Raw genomic sequence first — 17,842 nt, 5'->3', positions numbered from 1 at the left:
CAAGTTATGGATCGATTCAGTACAAGCCGATTCTATTGGCTTGTTCTATGTTGGAAATAGTAGCGAAAATCATCCTGCAAAATCTCAACCAAATCAAGTACAAATTGCCTCATCTTGGGGCTCAAGAGATATAATCGGCAGATCTGTTTATATGGAAGCAATATCAAACTATAGGCAGATTTAAATCATACTTGACATGGAGAGTATAGTAGTTTAAGTGTACAAAATCGCCTTCAAAACATTTGAAATATATGGTCTGAAGAACAAAGTTGAGCTCCAGATGATTTCTAAATGAAGACTTGCCAAGTAGGTCCAATATGTGGGCTTTCCAAACTCATAGGCATAAAATGCTGTTTTTTACTTTTTGAAGATTGCTTTGTTCAAAAATTTACTTCTTGCCTCCGTAATTGGTATTGGGTGGTGGACTGGTGTCAATTGATGTATCGTTTAAGCAGAAACTGGTAATCATTATTAACGATGTTGAACAACGGGGTGTTGAAGAAAAAAAAGTAAAGAGAAAGAATAGAAAACAGCTTCGTTAAACATATTCGATGTATGAGTACCATGTAAAATTTCCATAAGAAACTTTAGGAGGGGTTAGGTTGACAAGAGGTGCGGATTTAAACCCGCTCCATACCACCATGGACGACTTCGACAGTTTATGCGCTCTTAGCTATGAAAATTAAGCACCAGAATATCAAAGGCTACGCATTCACCAAGTTTATCGACGGCTTTTTACCCCGAGCGCCTACAGCAAAGACGGCAGTCCTCTCTCCTATTCCGCTATGACCCGAGACCCAGATGAGATAGACTACGCAGTACTCGGAGTAGGTTTAAATTTCCTTCTAACACTTCAAGATAGTTTGCTAACTTATTGTCCTGGTTGCTATTTCCTAGTGATTACTTTTTGTCCACCGAACGGACCTATTCTCCCCTCTATCTTTGAGCTATACGCGAAGCATCAACTATCTCATGGCAAAATCAGAGTTTGACTTCAAATGTCGTCTACGATCCACGACCTCTTCTAATTCAGAAGAAGGAAGAAATTTTAGTCTGATGACCTGGTAAAGTTCGGTATTATGTTCAACTGTCAACTGGCTTTATGTGTGAACGTCCTATAAGTCTTTTTGCAAGGTGTCTAGGCATTTGACAAAATGCATGACGAAACAATTAAAGGTGGTATTATTTGTACAACAACTACAACTCATATTGTGCAATCCGCCATGTTTCCATCAAGCTGATCGACGTTTTGCCAACACACAAAAAGAAATTTGTGTGTATACGTGTGCGTACATGAGCAGAGGATATGCGAGAAAGAAGATAACAACAAAGAGAATGCAAACAAAAATCTGTCATCTTAATACCGTCAAATCTGGCCGGCTGTTAACAGATGTTCACGTGAGACCACCTTTTTAAGTCCGCCTTGGGAAAAATGCCTGCAAAAAGTCCTTCAACTAACTTAAAATTCAACTGATGAAGACAATACTTTAGAGTACTGACAATTGCAAGTAACAAACAAATCATTTGCCCAATCTTGCTCAAGCTATGGGAATTTTGATCGCTTAATCATAAACCAGTAAAAAATATTCCAAATTTTTTTAAACCTTTTCTTAGTAGAGAAAGTTTTCATTTTCTTTCAAATCCCCTAGGAGGTTTAATTATATCGGCATTTGTTACTCAGATATCGCCCAAAAAATACACTTCGGTATATCAATACTTATAATTAAATGTCGTGGTCATTAAAATATTTGGTAGATAAAAACAAAAACATCCCCACTTTAAACAAAAACAACTTAAGGAAATGAAGACAAAAACAAAATACAATTATTATTATAAAAACAAAAAAAAAACAAAAATCATATTTATTATGCTAATTTTATGATATTTTGAAAATAAAAACAAAAAACAAGAAAAAATCAACAAAAACATATTTATTATATACACATTAGACACTATCTGTGATTTTTAATCCAAAATTTTTTGATGACAATTTTCTAAATAAAATCTATTAACGACAAGCAAAAGCAAACAAAAACATTAAGAAAACCAACAAAAATACACAAAATGAAAACAAAAAAAAAACTTGAATACAAGGACAAAAATAACAACACAAAATTTATTAAGGAATTAAAAGGAAGACAAAGACAAAATAAAGATCTAGTTGATAAATTAAACATAAAAGTAAAAAAAAAGAAATAATGAATAAAGGGAAATAATAATAATAACAACAACATAAATGATCGGATTATAAAAAACAAAACATACATATAAAACATTACACATACAAACGTATATACTGAAATTTACATACATACATACTTACATGGGTTAACGCAAAGCACATAAATATGTGGCATATAAAGTAAATGCATATGAGCCTTAAACGGCACATTATGAATCAACAACATTATTAACTAATACAAAGAACATTAAATTCATTGATGCAATGTTGGCTTTGGATAGAAATATTATATTTATATCGAAAATACTTTTTTCCTTAATAGATACTAAAGTTGTAAACTTAAAAGTATTTAAAAAAAAACAACATTCCAAAATATTTTCTCTTTTCAAATTACCCTAAAAAACCCAATACGCAAGGAACTGGAGTCTAGACTAACTCTAGATCTGACTCTGCTAAGATCTTTATATCGCTTGAAAGACTGTCACAAAATCCTATTCAAATACAGCGAAAAAAAAGTAGCTCTAGACTTTATATTACAATTGACTAATAGAAGGTTTGTGAAGTTATGAACATTGAGAATGTCGAAATGTCATTGAAAATACCACATAAAGTTGAAACCGCATAAGTGTAATCTCGCTTAAGGGAAACTTGACGAAAAGAACCGTTATGTTTGGTATTATGCAATGCAAATCGCTTAAGTGAGATATCGGTGAACTGAAAATACCGCTTAACTGAAAAAGTTTTTACTCCCAATTTTCGTTTTTATCTGAAACTTAAGTCGCATAAGTGAAAAACTAATTTCTATGGAAAACTATAGAATAACAAGAATTTGAGTAAAAAATTAAATTTTTTAGAACATATGGTGTCTCTTTGCTAAAAATTGTGTCTGACTTTTAAAGAGGGCTACTGAGCATTGCACTTTTTCAACTCCAAGGTGGCGAGAAAATTCGCTTTCATCTCAGCCGTATCGCTTAACTGAAAACGAATGGCACTTATCCGAACCACGCTTAATTGAAAATTACATTTAATTGAAACAAAGTAAACGCATTTTTAGCGTATGTCGACATACTTCAAGAAGGGTACTGTAAAATATTCAAAAAGCTGAATACTTTCCTCAACCTTGAATAACAGATAAAGTAAGTCAACATTATTGAAATCAATTTGAGCTGTGTAAAGGAATTAACAGACATCATGTTGTTATCATACATATGAAACTTTTCATATGAAAAACGGATTTTTTAAAATTGTATCTGTCGTTTGCCCCTGTTCCTTAGTGGAATGTTCATGGGCAAAATTTGCAATATGCAATCTGCCATATACCTATGAATGTGTAAGGAAAGTCATATGGATACTAACAGTGACATGTCATATGACAAATACCTATCTTTGATGGCACCTTTAACAAGCAATTTAGATTTATTTAAAATCAAATAGAAAAGTGAAAAAATTGTACTCCGCTGTCGGAATGATCATGTGTCCACTCATAGATTTAAATCAGCATTCGCAGCTTAGGCTTAAGTGGCAGTCTGCTATCAAACTAACTTAGACTTTTTCGTCCATTGTGATACCATAGAAACTGAAGAAGGAAGATGCCTTCTTGTTCCTATCGTTGAACCATCCTGATCGCCTTAAAAACCCCAACAAATTGCAAATGTTCACATCCGCTAAATCAGACATGTTCTCAAAGAAATGAAAACCCAAAGTGGAATTCCTTCTGACTGCCAGTGCGGGACACATATACAGCAGATGTTCTATGTCGTCAGCATGTTTTCCGATTAGACAGTGACCTGTCATGGCGGACACAATGACTAAGACATCTTAAGATTGCACAAAGCGAACAACCAAGTTTCAATTTTGTGAACTTTTGACAGTTTTCGCCATTAAAGATGTCGTTTTGCTGAATGTAAATCATTTTTTGCATAAGTTTTTTCTTATTTGTGGCATTTTCTATTTGCTTCTTTTAACATTCCCAATGTTCATGGAGCCTTCCACTTCTTGTCAGCCTTCTATGAGAGAACATTGTATTCCAATTAGAGAACTGCGGTGTAATTTTTTTGATTTGCGTTATACTCCAAAAAAAGTGGATGTCAACACATAACGCAAACTGAAATGAACTCAGCAACAGCCCTCGGTACACTTTCATGAGGCATATGAATAAAAGTCATGACACTCATTTGCACGTTTGGATGTTTGTTCGTTTGAATGATTCGTCGTGTAACATTGTTTACCTTCATCCATTTCGCCAAAGGCGTTCTTATGTATAAAAGAATGAAATGGCACAAAAAAATTAGCATTCAATCAAATCATAGTGATGATGCTGCGGTGTTGCTTCAGAAACGGTCAGGGATGAAAAATTTTTATCTTGGTAGTTCTGTTGATAGTTAAAACAGGGTCACCGTTGAGTTTTTTGAAAAGGTCGAATGAAAATTCAATTAAAGAGTTACAAAAAAAAACTTTTCCCCAAAAAGTAGTGGACAGAGTCTTGTAAGAATTTGTAAGTTGCATTTTTGCAGAAAATATTGCCGAAAAGTTGTCAGTTTTAAAAGGTTAAACTAAATGTCATTTGACTCCAAAAAGGTGGGAGATTCCGACATTAGTCGCACAATGGTAACACTACTTCTCTTTTACTTTTTAACTCGCACTCAGAATCATGTACTCGACATCCAAAAAGGCAAAATAAACGCCACTCACAAGCAACATGCGGTAGCACACAAAAAAACCCACCATCTTAAACGTTGTTGTTGTAGCAGTGTATTGTACACTGAGGCAGCAGCCCTTGCCGATGAAGGGGTTTTCAATACATAGAAATATTCTGTTTGAGTCATTCAATAATTAAAACATGATGCGTTAAGGCATGAGTAGCATTCGATTGCTGCAGATATCTGATTTCAATCGTCTACCACCATTATAAACTAAAAGCAGGCTGTTGTGAAACAAAATTATTGTTGTCAATTTTCCAATACAAGCTTGAGCATCTGCCAGGATTCGCTTAGCATGGTTAAACCAAGCGATTAGCTGATGTAACATTTTTTTAATTTTCGTCACAATTGCTGTAGTTTACTTTTTTTTTATCCAATTCTTTGCGATGTGCGTTTGTACACATTTACATTCAAATTGTATTGCTTAAATACACAAAGTTCAAAATCAAGCCGTAGTTTAAGAAAAAATGTGGAATATGCTGCATTGTGTCAGAAAAAGACAAATTTTACTTACATTCACAATAGGCAGATTTTGCCAATCTCAATTATGTTTATGGGGCATATCCACTATGTGGAACAAAGATATTGTTGTCAATTTTAAAAAACAAGCTTGAACATCTGCCAGACATAATTAAAAATCAAAGGTTCATTAAAAACAAAAAAAAAAAAAACAATGCTTGGATGTGCAACATCCTCCATTTTGTTAGACAAAATCATATTTTACTTACATCTGTTAACATTCACAATAGTCAGATTTGGCCAATATCAATTATGTTCATAGGGCCTTTCCACTTCATGTATTTGCAAGTGGCTTAACCTTCTATTAGTGATTCCTAAATATCCGCTGACAAAATATATGAAATCGATTTGGACTTTTTTGCACATTGGAATTAAAAACAATCTGTTTTCGTTTTTCTAGGGTTTTGAACATTTTTTTTAGTTTTTGCCAGACTTATTGCCTCTTTTGAGAAAATATGGTTACCCATTTTAAAATCTCTTCTATGTCAACTATAACGAAGCTTTTGCTTCCCTCGTACTAAATATAATATTTGCCACTTCCGACTCCAACTGCATCTGATGTCATCAACTAACGACATTATTAATCTGTCAGAAGCTTTGAACTATGAACATCAATAATATTGAAATTTTGTAAATGTTTTGTATTATAAAATAATGAAAGATTAAAAAAAAGGCCGAAATTGAAAACTAATCTAATTTTACAACAAATTCAATATTTTTCAAGACGAGATAAACAAAACAAATATTGTAAAAACCTTATACACAAACTTAGGACAGCGTAAATGTGGAAGATGAGCGAGCAAACATTTAAAGCTGAACAAAACAAATAAAATGACATACAACAAATAAACAATATATAAAAGTGCAATTATGTGGAATATTTTTTTTAATGAACAAATTAAAAATATTAACAACAGCAACAACAAACATCAAAACAATATGGTGAAACATAGTAGATTGTTTTATGGTAAACATTGAGTAACAAATTAATTAAATAAATAATTAGCATTAATAACAAAAAAAAGGAGAAGAAATGTTTCGCCCTCGCAGGGAAACTAAAGCAAAATTAAATAAATCAAATTAATACAAACCAAAAACAAAAAGGAATAAACAAATTGATCGTTAAGAATTAGTAGAAACAAACAAAATTAAAAAAAAAACATTAATTAATTTTAATAAAACAAAAAGGAAACAAAATTTTGAATGTTTGCATTCATTCAACTTTTCTTTTCTTGCAAATGTAATTGATCATTCTAGGCGAACCCAAACCCTATTGAGAAACAAAAAACAGCATTTTTTACAAATTGTTTAGAGAATCACATTTTTAGTAGTGTTGTCACGATGAAATGTGAGATAAATATTAGATATTTATTGAATATTTTTAATTTTTTAAAAATGTAACTATGTATTTTCAAAAAAAAAAAACAATTGGTATTTTGTTTTAATGTTAACATACACATACATATGTATATTTTGATTTTCTCATTGATTTTATCTTTAGTGATTTGTTATACAAAAATTTGGCCATGATGTTTGATTGTGTTTTAAAACATAAATTTACACACACACATAAAAAAATTGATTTAAATTCTTTTTGAATTAAGTGCAAATAATTTTTTGACCTTTACATAGGTGTATGATGTTTAAATTTGAAGAAAATTAGTAATTATTTATATTTCATCCAATGTCAGTCTACATGAAGGAACACCAATAAATGTGAAGAATAGCTTTGCAAGAAATGTTTAAAAAGTGGTGATTTCTCAATTGATCTTCGTTTTCCAATATGATTTGCCAAAATGGATTGATATACTTCATCAACTCGGTCCATATTTTGTTTCATACATCACATTTTTGGCATACTCTGCCAAAACCTTTAACCTATTGTCACTTTATACGTTCATGTCCTTAGTTCGTTAGTGTCAGAAGGGCATAAATGGCCGACGGCGTCCTTCTGAATCCAAATTGCAAGGTGGTTGTCAAACCTTTGCAATATGAATATGATAATCTCCTGCTATTTAAATACAATAGTCGTCGGGCACTTGCCAGGTTTCAGTATCGACAATGCCTTCGAACTTTCTGCAGATCTTTGGAAAGTATGTCCGATTAAGGTAAATTCGTCCAAAATTCCAAATTCGCCCTACTAAATTCAAAATTTTACTTATTTAGAGTTTCTCCACATTCTAGGTGTTCTCCTAAAATCTTCAATAAGATCAGCTACTGTAATTTGAATGCAGTGGTTACTAGGTTTCAATATCGGAATGAGTTTCAATCTTTTCCAGATTCATATCGGTTTAAGGCATTATTTAATCAGGATATCCAAAGTTCCAGGCTTAGATAATTGAGGTTAACTGTGAAGTATTTAAGACTCCAGTTTTTCAGAAGTTCCTTCATCATTATCATAGAAGACTCCTGTTGTTCAGAAGTTATATTATATATAGAAGATCATTATCATAGGAGATATTACATCAGATTTATTAACCATTGCTGAATTTTCGCGAGTCTGTCAACAAAGGGATTCGCTTTGGTTCCCTCTGAAGCCAAGTGTTATCCATCCCATTATTAGCCGCCTTTTAGCTGATCTGACTCCCTTCAGTTGCTTCCATCATATCCAACACGGCTCGTTGGTTTGGGTAATAATTTCTACGAATGCCCTGGCCAATTATAAAATATCTTCTTCTTCTGAATAATCACATCTTCTGCGTTCTCGCTGCCAAAAAATCTTCTGGAAAATCCTTTATAGCACCTAGACTTGAATCGTTTCATCGACCGTCTCATAGCTGTCTTAAATGGTGAATTTATTCCTGTGATTGCCTCATCAAGCACTCCGGTCGTGAGGTTTCTATCCACTGGTAATTTACACACACAAGTCCAATCTCCTTCAGGATATTATTGAGGTCACGGATTCTGACGTTTGTTTGTCTGTAGTCAAAGACCTAAAGGGCTGGGAACATATTACCAGAATTACTACTTCCACTAGTCGTCATAAATACGACGAAGTACGAATTATGAGTTTGAAATGTGGTTCTTTAATGTTTACTTCTCTTGAAAGCGCAAAAAGTGCAACATTAACCACGCTTTTTTAATATCTTGCTATTTTATTCTTAAATAGTAGCGATGGAAATCACTAAAAGATTTTGAAATCAAAACTATAAGTTTGAATTAAAATTTCTAGGGACCGAAAATTAAGAACAATACCTGTCCTTCTTCAAATTTAACATCTTACATCTGTGCACGCCTGTGCTAGGTCAAGGAAACAAATTACCAAAAAATATATATACTTTATTTTTTGAATAGGAGGGACAATTAATGCAACAAAGTATAGATTACATTATTCGTAAGCCATTTTAGTGAAAAAGCAAGGAAACGTTTGTATCGGTAGCAGCAGCAGCAACAAAAATGATCATAATTCAGCAGTGTTTGCAAAAAGGGGAATAACGTATATCGTTTAATGTGGCCCGAATGTTTGCTGGGACACACTCTGCGTGCAAATGCGGCACGATGTCGAAGAAGCAAATCATTCAGTGGCCAAGAATAAAAAACTATCCCTCAGGTATGTGTTCTTTTAGTAATGGAGAGAAACAAGATTGATTATTCATATAAAAAAACATTAAATTTTTTTTATTGTCAGATATATATTTTTGCATTTAAAACAAAAAAAAAACGAAAAGTTTAACAAAAGGATTTTTTTTCTTAATTATTTTGTGTACGATTGTGTTGTTTAATTTTTTTTTAATCTATTTAAGTTAGTAGCCATGCCCTAGGCATGCATACATAAATACATACTACCTACCCCTAATTTCTATTTTTTCTTTTGTAAATATAGTTACAAATTTTTAAAAAGTGCGAGGTGAAACAACAAATGAGCAAAAATAAGAAAACAAAAAATATGTATTGAATAATATTGAATTTATAGTGCAATTGTTTATTGATTTATATTAATAGCAAAAGAGAAATGTATAACGATCCTTAAACTTTTTTTACATATGTATATTTAAATGATTATCTTTGTTTAAACAAAAGCTCCAAAGGAAACAAATCAAAAACATCAAAATATTTTTTAAATATAATTTTTTTACACACAGCTTGTAACTTGTAATCTTCTAGGTGTACGCAAACATAAAAAGAATGAAGACAAAAATAATATCCCCCAGAAAGTTATATACCACATTAAGGAACAACATATATTTTTAATTATGTAATTATTAAAAACCACAAAATCTAAATATATATATTTTTTTTACATAATAATTTAGAAACGAATGCAAAAAAAAATATGTTAAACATTAGAAAAATCTTGCAACCTTTTGCATCCAAATGTGTAATTTATATTTCGTTTATTTCAAATCAAAAACAAAATTTAAAGAAAATAATATAACCTACAACAACAACAACAAAAACGAGAAACACGATTTTCTTCATATACTATATTCTTTATTTAGAGTTTCTTTTTATAATGCAAACATAAGTTTTGGCTTTTAAAAATTTACATGCATACATGCCGGAGACAAAACTTTAGCATATGTGTGTACTGAAACTGTTGGCATTTCGAAATTGATAACACCGAGAGTACTGAATAAATTTATTACCAAATCAAATGCAATAGATCAACAAACAACAACAATGATTAAAGATGAAATATTACAAACAAACAACAACAACAAACAATAGCTCAGAAAAATAAAAAACTTACCAATAATACTACTATTCAATAACAACAACAACAACAGCCACCATATCCACAACAACAATAAACATAACTATTGACAACTACAACCACAATAGCCCAATGCACTTTTATGCAGCCAACAGAGAATTTAGACACTGCATCAATTAAAACTCGACAACGACTTATCTCTCTCTCCCTAATTTCTCTAACTTTCAGGTTTCAGTTATTTCTCAATTTTTTTATCTTATTTCTTAATGGTCCTCAATTTATATGTTAAATGCATACATATTAAGTTTTTATGCAAACACTAATAACAAGAAAGCAATAAAATATCCATGGAAACATCAAAAAAATTACGAAAAGTCTTCACAAATTTACATCTTCAAACACAAAAATTGAGAAAATTGAAAGGATTAAAACTTTTCTAAGTAGCGATGATGCTCGACTTAATAGGGAGTTCCCTTGTCATTGAGCTAAAATTTAAACTGATCAATACTTGATGATATAAGAAAAGTCTTCCCGTTCCTCCTCAATGGTATGCTGGGGGAAAATTTGTTTGCTATAAGGGCCGGGAAGGCATGCCGCAGGGTGACACCTCTTGGGAGAGAAGTTTTTACATGGCATAATTCCTCACAAATGTCGCCATCATTAGGAGGGGAAAACCACCGCTGAAAATTTTCTCTAATGATCTAGCCAGGATTCGAACCCAAGCGTTCAGCGTCACAGGCGGACATGCTTACCTCTGTACTACGTTGGCCTTCTGTTTACTATATGTAGTATGGAAAATACAATATGTGAACATCAGCCGATTTTACAACGAGATTTTATTGCACAATGTATACGTTCCTAGGAAGTATATTAAATCTTCAGTAAATGGTTAGGTTAGGTTGAAAAGAGGGTGCAGAAATGGACATACACCAAAGCCAGTAATCGGTTTGTTGTGCGATCTAAAAACTATAAAGTAACCTCTAAAAAGAAAATTATATCTTCAGTAAATACTGATAACTTTATGGAGGTTTCTTATTCTTATTTCTAAAGCCTGGAAATGCAATATTTTGTTATCTATCGCTGAGCGCTGCCTTCGTCAAAGTTCTATCGTTCCATGCCATGAAGGCAAAATGGTATGCGAGTAGATGTCGTAAGCAATATTGCCACTCACGATGATTATTTCCTACCAAAATTTAAGAAAAATCCTACCAAATCAGACCAAAACCTACCAAATATTCTATAAGCCAAAAATGCGGTATATGTTTTTATAATCATCACCGAGCAATTGGCGATTTGTATACCCTCCACCATAGGATGGGGGTATACTAATTTCGAAATATTCGTCTAAGACCCCATAAAGTATATATATTCTAGATATGACATTTATGTCGATCTAGCCATGTCCGTCCGTCCGTCTGTCTGTCTGTCCGTCCGTCCGTCTGTCTGTCGAAAGCACGCTAACTTCGAAGGAGTAAAGCTAGCCACTTGAAATTTTGCACAAATACTTCTTATTACTGTAGGTCGGTTGGGATTGTAAATGGACCATATCGGTTCATCTTTTGATATAGCTGCCATATAAACCGATCTTGGGTCTTGACTTCTTGAGCCATTAAAGGACGCAATTCTTATCAGATTGGTTGAAATTTTGCATGAGGTGCTTTGTTATGATTTCAAATAACTGTGCCCCACGCAAGCACAGATGTACCTACGACGTAGCTTATGGCACCCCCCGTCGGAAACATTATGTTCCTTCAACAAATCTCAGGAGAACTGCCAGAGGTACGTTAGCAAGTTCACCCAGATTACAGAGCAAATGGCTCCCCAGAAAGGAGTGACTACGACCCTGCATGACATGAACACAGCAAGTGCTCAATAGTCTCCTCTTCATCCTCATCGAGGCAACTCCTACAGAAGTCATTGTGCGGTATTCCAATGTTAAGAAACTCATCGACCCCTTATCGAACGCCACCAACTCCCTCGCCCTCTTCCGGTTGACGACAGGCCAGACACGAAGTTGAGTAGATATCGGAAGATGTAATAAACGCGAGTAATTAGAGTACTATTCGACTTGAATTTAGCCTTTTGGAACTGAGTTCTACAACGTAGAATGACGCCATGCTTTCTCTGAAAGCTGCAATGCTTACAAATGTCACCATAAAAACTGGTCGGGAGAAGCACCAACATGGCACCCTATGGCTTGTTCATAAGTTTATTTTAAAACAAGCCATATACCTTTGAAAATGTATTCTTTCGGAAAAAGGCAACTAACCGCTTACATTTTTCGTTTTTGTCACTCGATTCGTTCGACAATTCATTAAAAACAGCCGATTTTATAAAGGAAAAACAGCTGTTTTCAATATATTAGCGAACAAATCCAGTTACAAAAAGAAAAAAAGCTAGTAGTCTAGCTAGTTGTCTCTTGTTTGAACCAAAACAAACCATTTTCGAACCGTAGGCGATATTATAAATGGAATGGCAAACAACTTCCTTTCTGCACCTTTTTAAGTGCATCATACCAGTTTAATGATTTCTAACCCAAGCATATATATTTTTTCACTTAAACGAACGGTTTTCCTCTCCTTTATTCATTCGAATCAGCTGTTTTCTACATAAAATCAAGGGGTTCTCATTGATTATTCCATGGATAAATTATTGGTACTTCTGTTTTTAAGTATTGAACATTACTTATACTTGCCATTAGCATGAAGGCCTCATATATTTCAAAATGAATAAAATTTGATTCGGAAACATTTACATACAAAAATACACAAATCTTTGCACTTGCCATGGCAACTCTGCATTTAGAAGATTGACAATTCACAATTATCAATTCCGTTAATGAAAGAAAATATGTTTAGTGTTTACATGCTCTGTTGGCTGAGAGACAAACAATAGCCCTGACGTGAAATAACAACAGCAACAACTACTACTTACTAATAACAACAACAACCATTTGTGATGAGCACAAATCTAAATAATGGAGAAATTCAATCCATCACAAAACGGAAAAAAACCGAATATGTGAAACGCAATGCCTAACAGTCGATTGTTGATTTATTTTCGTTTATAATCAACCGAAAATAAAACCGAATTACCCCAATCAATTCCGTTTACCAATTGAAATTAACAGCAATAACAGAATAAAACCAACTCTACAACAACAGAACAGTCTTAAATTAAAATTGCAAACAGACATGAATGAATTAGCCTAAAGATCAAAACAATAGCCATGATATATAACCAAAACCAAGAGAAAAACAACAACTACAACAACTGGTAAAAGATAAATTAAAAAGACAAAAATCCCAAGCAAAATGCAATGCAGCCGCCTATCTATCCTTTAACAATATCCTCCTCTAACAAACAAACAAACAACAATAGTACTAAACTCAATCACACCAACAACACTAAAACAGCAAATATATAACCAACCATACCCCCAGCTACAAACTCCCCAACCAAGCAACCAACCACCCACATAACAGATGATAATTAACAATAGTTCTTAATTGATTGAAAACAAAACCCACAAGCAGTAACAAACAAAAAAACCAACCACTTACACTGAGAAAAAAATTACAATAGTATACCCTATAACAACAACAGCAGCAGCAAAACAAAACCATATTATTAAACAATTTTAATTAACAATAGTTGTCTTTTTAAAATATCATTAATAAGGAAAAAAAAACAATAAGTAAAACTTCTTAAAAACAAAATAATTACAAAACACAATAGCCATACAAAACTACAACAAAAAATCAGATACTACAACAAAAACAATAGAATATCAACTTAAAAGTTATGAGTTTATGATTTTGATTTTCACAAAAACCAAAACCAAACCAAGAAAGAGAAAAAAAAACGGAAAATAAAACTAAACGGAAATTGACTGTTAAAATTCAAAAGAAGCTATGAGAAATATACCAAACAAAATTGAAAAAAAATAACCAAACCTCAAGTAAATCATTTATTCTTATTCAGGGGTAATTTTTAATAGCAAATACCCTTTAATTATACTGTATGTATGCCTTCTAGCACAATTAAATGTATTCTGTCACATTATTTTTTATTTGATGAGTAATTTGCTTACAGCTCAGAAAAATTTTATTCGATTTTGCAGCATTCCTCCCATAATTAAAGACTCGAAACTGGCCATAAAATGTTCTAGTGGGGTGGCATAAAGTATACAAGGGATCTTAAGGCAAGATACATTTTTGGACACTCATAAGGAAGCTATAGCCAAACAAATTGCTATACGATGTCAATATTAAACAACAGTTTCTCTCCCTCTTCATCCTTTACAATCCACCATTTACAATCCTCTTTGAACCAAGTTAAAACTTTGTTGACCAAACTAAATTTACCATTTTGCAAAGCATCATAAGATTTATTAATTAGGAACTTTGGGTCTTAGTGTCTTCTCATTCCTTTTTGTTGCCAGATTTGTCTGATGCTTGAATATGTTTATATATCAGCTGTAGATTTTCTAACTAGGGATACTATCTTTCTACGAGAGACATCTAGTTTTCCTCCATTGACTGGCAGTTAACATTTGCATTTGCCGAAAAGTTTGCTTTCAGGGACCTGAAGCCGCCTATAGTATGTAAAAATAAAGATGGATGTATATAAAATAGAGTTAAGTTCCAATCTAAATTTTGGGAGTATATTCCACAATATATACCCAACGATTTATTAATACCCAGCTCCTGTATGGCTTCTTAATTCCGCTTGAGTCCAATGAATGGTGTACGCATTAGGAATGCAGACAAGTTACAAGTTAGGACAACCGTCATAAAACAGTTCATTGAATCTACTTGCGAACGTAACTTATTTAATATAACTTGCCAGCCAACAAATACGCCGATTCAACCTACGAACTGGAAGGAGGAAATCGGACTATAGTAAATGGTCATTACAAACTGGTGTGAGTTCCTTGAAATAGAGTTTTATTCAATCTTCGTCACCACAATGTATTTTCATGCCCAAAACATCAAGAGCGTCTGATTGCTCAATAACCGTCGATAAAATATATTGATGATTGATATGACCCGACGTTTGTGTGACCCGACCTATAGCCGAACCAATATGAATAACATACGTTGCTGCCATCCGCAAATGAGTAGATTGGGATCAGAGTCTGACTTAATAGATTGTCAATAAAGATGCGAAAAAAGTGAAAGGGGGAGAATAGAACCTTGTGACATACCTACACTCAAAGAAAACTGTCTGCCAATAATAGCAAATACTGTCTGCTGACTGTAGCTAACATTGCTGCTTTATAGCAGATGTTCATCTTTTATAGCAAAATATTTGCAATTTCAGACCAGTAGGCTGCCTGCTTAAAAGTCTCTTGTTTGTTGATCAATATATTATGGAGTTGTTAGGAAAATAAAATAAAAAATTAAATGAAATAAAATAAAATAAATTAAAATAAAATGAAATAAAATAAAATAAAGTAAAATAAAATACAATAAAATCAAATGAAATGAAATAAAAGATACCTTTAGCTGATGGCCTTAGTAGCGGATATATAATCGTCCTCGAAGCAATGCAATTTATTTGCTATCATAGCAAACATTTTTGCCTGTTCAGCAGAAACATCAGTTCAATATTTTAGCAGATCTTGTCGGTTGAAAGAGCAGAGGAGAATGTTTGCTAAAACTGTTATTTCATAAAACATTTTTTCTATTTTGGATAACAAATTTGGTTTAAGAAAGCTTGTTATGAATCAACCGAAATTATTACCAACTGCAAAAGCGATCCTATCAAATATCTTAAAGATATCTAATGCCACGACCTAAACTACATCCAGCCGGAGAAGAGAGCGACTCTAAAGTTTAGATAAAAATGCCATTAAAAGTCCGACTGTCGATTGCTAAAAAGCCCATTGAAATCTAAATATAATACCTTGGAAAGCACGGAGCTTCTCCAAGAAACGAACTGGCGAGTAAGCATACCCTGCATATATTTCACCCAGCTAGTTAGCCTTTTCAAGCGGGTCAGTGGATATCCGTTAATCATCAACGAGAACAGTTGCCCTTAACTCCCTTCACAAACTACCAATAGCCTATGGAGAAGCAATTATTTTAGCACAAGGACGCTCTTCATATATGAACCTCTTTGGCACACGAAAGCCCATGTCTCTACTGCTTGGTGACCACTCCTCTACATTTTAAGTTCAGTTTCCTGTACGCGATTACTCCCAATACTTAATCCTTGAAGTTGTTCTGTTTGAAAAACATTTTTTCCTAATGAACACATCGATCTTCGATTCTCAGGGTTAACATTGAGATTCTTGGCTGTAAATAAATATCGATTTCACTTTTCTTGTATTAGAAGGCATACACACGTATAACTTTGACCTGGCCAAACTTAAAGCGTTTTATTTATATTCAATTGATTTCAATTTTAGTTTTGGTTGAATTTATTAAACTTTTTGGGATAACTATTTAGGGGAATTTTTCGGATAAAGTTCCTTTTTTCAATGCAGAAAATAAACAAACACACAGTTTTAGAGAAGCGAAAACGATAGAAAGTAAAATAATTAGAACAGCAATGAAACTAAATTTCAAGGATATTCAATAATTCTTTGGATTGTGAATGAAAAAGCAAAAAAAAAGTGAACACAGAAAGCAAAATAATTTCTACGACATACATATAAATCGAAAATGTTTTAAGGCCAACTCTGTCGAACTTAAAACATTGGCGAAATAATTTAAAACATGTTCTTTCAATTCTATTCAATTATATAAGCAATAGTTAAGCAAACCAAACCGAAAAAAGAAAACACACACAACAATAGCAATAAAAATATTAAAACGCAACTAATGCAAACAAAGAAAAATCTTCTATTTTCCAAAAAAACAAAAAAAAATAAATAAAACCACAGACACCCACACAAACACTCAGACAGACAGACATGCGAAAGTATGAAATACAGAAAAACCTCTACAATAGATCAGCGTAAAGAAACAGCAAATTTTTAAGGAAACCACATACATACAACTACAACAACAATAGATCTTAAGCTTCAAACTAAACCCCTAATTCAAAACCTAATCCCGGCCCCCAAACGCCCCTTCGCCTACCCTCCCGCCCTCTCACATATAATTACAATAGATTTTAATTGAACAAAATATTACAAAATAGAACAGCCGTACTATATAAATAGAACAGAATTACAATAGCAACAGCAAACCAAGCAACCAACACAACCCCAATATACATTCATATTCAACTAATAAACCAGAACAACAACAACAACTTAAGATTCACTTAAATTTATAAATGAAAAATAATTTATAATCGAAATGTTTCTCGTTTTTTAAATGTGAAAAATAAGACAAAACAATTAAATTAAAAAAAAAAAAACTTAAATACACACAGAAAAGTATATAATTTATGATTTTGTTTTTCATTTGTTACTTAATAGCCCACAAAACATATGCATATAACTATAAGGAAATAAAATTATATTTATATGTGTATATTTCTTTTTCTGTTTTCCCCGTCCCCTCTTTTGTTTTTCTTCTTTTGCTTCAAGACATTTTAAAAGGAAAACCAAAAAATAAAAAAAATAAAAATAAAAAGAAAAAACAATCTGTATATTTAAAAAAAAAAGAAAGAAAGATCTATGTTTCACTTTTACAATGCATTCAAACATACATACCGTACATATGTAATATGACAACAATAGATTTTAAGTTTGAAAGAAAAAACAAAACAAAATAGCGTACAACCCAAAAATTTAAAACACACACCCCCACACATAAACCAATTAATGCC

Source organism: Stomoxys calcitrans, chromosome 2, assembly GCF_963082655.1.
Source record: "Stomoxys calcitrans chromosome 2, idStoCalc2.1, whole genome shotgun sequence".
NCBI lineage: Eukaryota > Metazoa > Arthropoda > Insecta > Diptera > Muscidae > Stomoxys > Stomoxys calcitrans.
This window is presented reverse-complemented; position numbering follows the sequence as displayed.